The sequence below is a fragment of the Prionailurus viverrinus genome, chromosome B2, assembly GCF_022837055.1.
Source record: "Prionailurus viverrinus isolate Anna chromosome B2, UM_Priviv_1.0, whole genome shotgun sequence".
Classification (NCBI taxonomy): Eukaryota; Metazoa; Chordata; class Mammalia; order Carnivora; family Felidae; genus Prionailurus; species Prionailurus viverrinus.
In genome coordinates, this window is record NC_062565.1 from 109502634 (window position 1) to 109506681 (window position 4048).

Genomic DNA, 4048 nt, shown 5'->3' on the forward strand with positions numbered 1-4048 from the left:
TATATATGTACATATATTGGATACATATAATAATTAGGATATTGTTAAGAGAATCACTGAGATAATTTTTATGAAAGAGCCTGACCTAAAGAGGATACTCTCTAAACACTGGTCTTCTCCCTTTCTTCCATTTCCATAGCAAATGGGGATTATTTTCTCTTTGCCTATTTTACCCTTCATTTATATAGCAAATAAATTATTAATTTTAAAAACAATCTTTAAATCAGGTTATTTCTAATTTGTTGGCACTATTAATGTATGGTAGTATGCCTTGCACCTCTAGCATATTGTGTTTGACATTCCCAAGAAAAATACATATACCTTCTGTTGAAGTCATTGTGTGCTATTACTGTAAGAGTTATGATAAAAATAATTATAAAGAAATTGTCAATCTATCACTATGATGGCTCTGCACACTTTCTTGCTGCATATTTTCTCCTTGCTATTTTATTAAAAGAAATATTAAATTAAATATAAAATATTCAATAAAATATTAATTTTTTTTACTATAGAGAAGGTAGTAAAAATTAAAAATCCAAGTAGGAAGGGGTACCTGCGGGCTGAGTCAGTTAAGTGTCCAAGTCTTGATTTCAGCTCAGGTCATGATCTCATGGTTCATGGGATCCAGACCCATATTGGGCTCTGTGCTGACAGTGCAGAGCATACAAGGGATTCTCTCTCACTCTCTCTGCTTCTCCCCCACTCACACTCGTGTTTTCTCTCTCTCAAAATAAACAGTTTTTTAAAAATCCAAGTAGGAAAATGTGCAAGAAAAATTATGTCTATGAGAATTTAATGTATATTAAAATTTAGAATTACTGTATATGTGTTGTGGGAGTCCATAAAAAATATGGAAAAGACCTTCATAGACAAAATAGTTAAGTTGCCAAGATATCTCTAAAACCCAGTAAGAAGAACATGTTGTTATGGCAAAAGCTTAAAATTGGTAGCCACTGAGGGGCTCTACAGTAGGCCAAAGTTAATTTAATGATAAAATTTAGTACTTCCAGGGGAAAAAAAATGAATGTACTTTTTTTTGGTCCACTAAAAATGGACCACTAAAAATACAACATACTACAGAAATGGAAATGTCCATTTCCCTAGAAGAGAAAGAAATGGATTTGAAGGAGATCAATATTACTTAAAGAACAGAAAAACATGTAACTTATAAAACCAAGTCCATATGGGATTCATTCCAAAGGTGAAAAAAGTGGCAAATGTTAGGAGAAATCTCTATCTGCTATAATTCACAACTCCCTGTAAATTGGGATGGGACTTATAGGCTACCAAAAAAATGAACATAGCTCTCTCTATATAAAAAAGAACGTTTAAACCATAATGAAGATCTTGTTACTTTTATTTTCAGAGAGCAGCAGTCTTATAGAATGTGCTAGAATGTTTTTCTCTGACCCATTTTATCTCACAGTTTTTAGTTATTGGCTCTAAATGGTATGTCTCCTTCAGCAATTTCTAAATTTTTAAAGTTAACATTGCTTTGCATTTAAGATGCGTTGGCAAGGACTGTAATGAGAATTTTAAATTTGAATAAAACCTCTTGAAGTTCTAAATGAGGCCATCAAAGAGAACATTCACCAGATGGAAACAGTGATTGATCTAAAGCCTCGAGTCTTGTTTTTAATCTCTTGTTTTCCAGCAAAGAGAAATTTTACAGAATCTTCTTTCTTCTTAACGATTTAAACTAAAATACATAGTTAAAATGGAGGTACTATGGTATATTTATAGAACGGAAAGTAGAGAATCTTATGTCACATCCCAATCAAGAAATAGGGGACTCTAAAAACAATGTGCATACCTCTAGTTGCGGTTCCTGTTCTGTTGCAACTCCCAAATTAATTTTTCACTGCTGGATGGAGGGCACTCCTCAAAGTTCTCATGTCCCTAGATGATGGCCTATGTTTGAGTCTAAGATTTTTCATCAAGCTCTGTGATTTCCTCTGATTCCTTGAGACTCTGTTACACTGCATTTCTCCCTTCCACCTAGACAGGACTTCTCCTCACTCTCTCCTTTTCCCATTTACCAGATGAGTAGAAAGGATGCTGAAAACGTAAAAGAGGGCAGAGGTACAGCTATAAAGAGTCTGGATGCCTGATCCTGGATGTTAAGCTTTTGTATAAATAACAAATAAATTTTGGCAACTATCAGTTTGTTCTCTGTATTTACAGGTTGCCAAATTAAATATGTAAGGTTTATTTTATATCAATTATATTTCAGCAAAGTTATTTTTATAGCTTAGAAAAAATTTAAAAATAGCTTCATATAACATTCTGTTATATGCAATTTTTTTTTGATAAATAATGTTCAAATACAGAATGCAATACCTTACCCAGCATGACATATAATAGGGATTCAGTAAACATTTGTTAAATTTCACTGCTTTTTAAATTTTTTTTAATGTTTATTTATTTGAGAGAGAGAGAGAGAGAGACAGAGACAGAGACAGAGACAGAGACAGACAGAGTGTGAATAGGGGAGGGGCAGAGAGAGAGAGGGAAACAGAATCTGAAGCAAGCAGGCTCCAGGCTCTGCACTGTCAGCACAGAGCCCGATGCAGGGCTCGAACTCACAGACTGTGAGATCATGACCTGAGCTGAAGTCCGATGCTTAACCAATTGTGCCACCCAGATGCCCCATAATTTTACTGTTTTTTAACAAAGTGATTTTCCTCAGTAATAATTTCTCAGATAAAACTCGGGTAAAAATAAAGAAAAACAAATAAATTCTCATTGTGTTAACCCACTAAAATATTGGGTTGTTTATTATTATTATTATTATTATTATTATTATATTATATTATTATTATTATATCATTAGCAGTTAGCCTGACCTTTTCACATCATATCTCCTTGAGAATTCACACATACAGAGTGAATTCAATGAAGAGAAAATTGTGGAAAACAGACTTAGCTACTTGAGATAATTTCACAAGTAAAATTTCAGCCTGATGTTGGTGTAATGTAGTTCTTCATGAAAACAATGACCAACCCTATCATTAGTGTCTGTTACGGTTAATTTTATGTGTCAAGTTAGCTAGAGCCCAGACACTTGGTTAACCACATCTGGATGTTCCTATGAAGGTATTTTTTAGATGAGATTAATATTTAAATCAGTACATTTTGAGTAAAGCAAATTACCGTCCATAATGTGGGTGGGCCCCATCCAATCAGTTGAAGGAATTAAGAAAAAGAATGACCTACCCTGAAGAAATGGGAATTCCATCATACTGCCTTTGGACTCAATTTGCAGCATCAACTCTTCCCTGGATCTCTAGCCTGCTTGTCCAACCTTGCAAATTTTTTACTCATAATCATGTGAACCAAATCCTTATAATTTCTCTCTCTCTCTCTCTCTTCCTCCCTCCCTTCCCCCACCCCACCCCACATACTCAGCCTGTGTGTGTGTGTTTCTGTGTGTATATTTTAAATAGACAGGTTCTAACAGAGATCAAATGTGAAAAAACATACCATTGCCAATTAGCCAATGTCAAGAAAAATGGCATCCTAGGTTCATTTTGGAATTAATACACTTGTCACAGAAATATGTTTAGATGTTCTTTATGAGTCCTGCTACTGTTTACTGTATCTAAGTTTATCCCATCTTTTCAATTACAATTATAAACAATGAGTTAAAACTGAAAAAGGCTGACTCCAGAAGGTTCAAACAGAAAAGCACATGCACATGAATTAAGAGCAATATACCTTTTTTTTCTTTGAAAATTGTTTACTGGGTGCTTGCTTCAGCAGCACATATACTGAAATGATACAGAGAAAATTAGCATGTTATCTTTGCAAGGATGACACAAAAATAACTTATTGGACATCTTCTCATATTGAGCAATGTGGAAAGCTTGAATAACATAAAGCTTGTAGAAACATGGTTCCTGCCTATGGTAAGTCAGATTTTCAAAAAATATCAGGAACAATACTTCCTAACCTTCATGCTCTTTTACTATGTAATTCTGATATTCCTCCTACTGGAAGGCAGAGTCTATGTCTCCCCCTCTTGAATCTGAATGACCTTCTGCTTCAA

General features: G+C 34.2%; 1 pseudogene; it reads left to right on the forward strand.

Moving 5' to 3' along the window:
• The first annotated feature begins 3746 nt into the window (after positions 1 to 3746).
• On the forward strand, positions 3747 to 3847 carry LOC125166911 (uncharacterized; annotated as a pseudogene).
• The last annotated feature ends 201 nt before the right edge of the window (positions 3848 to 4048 follow it).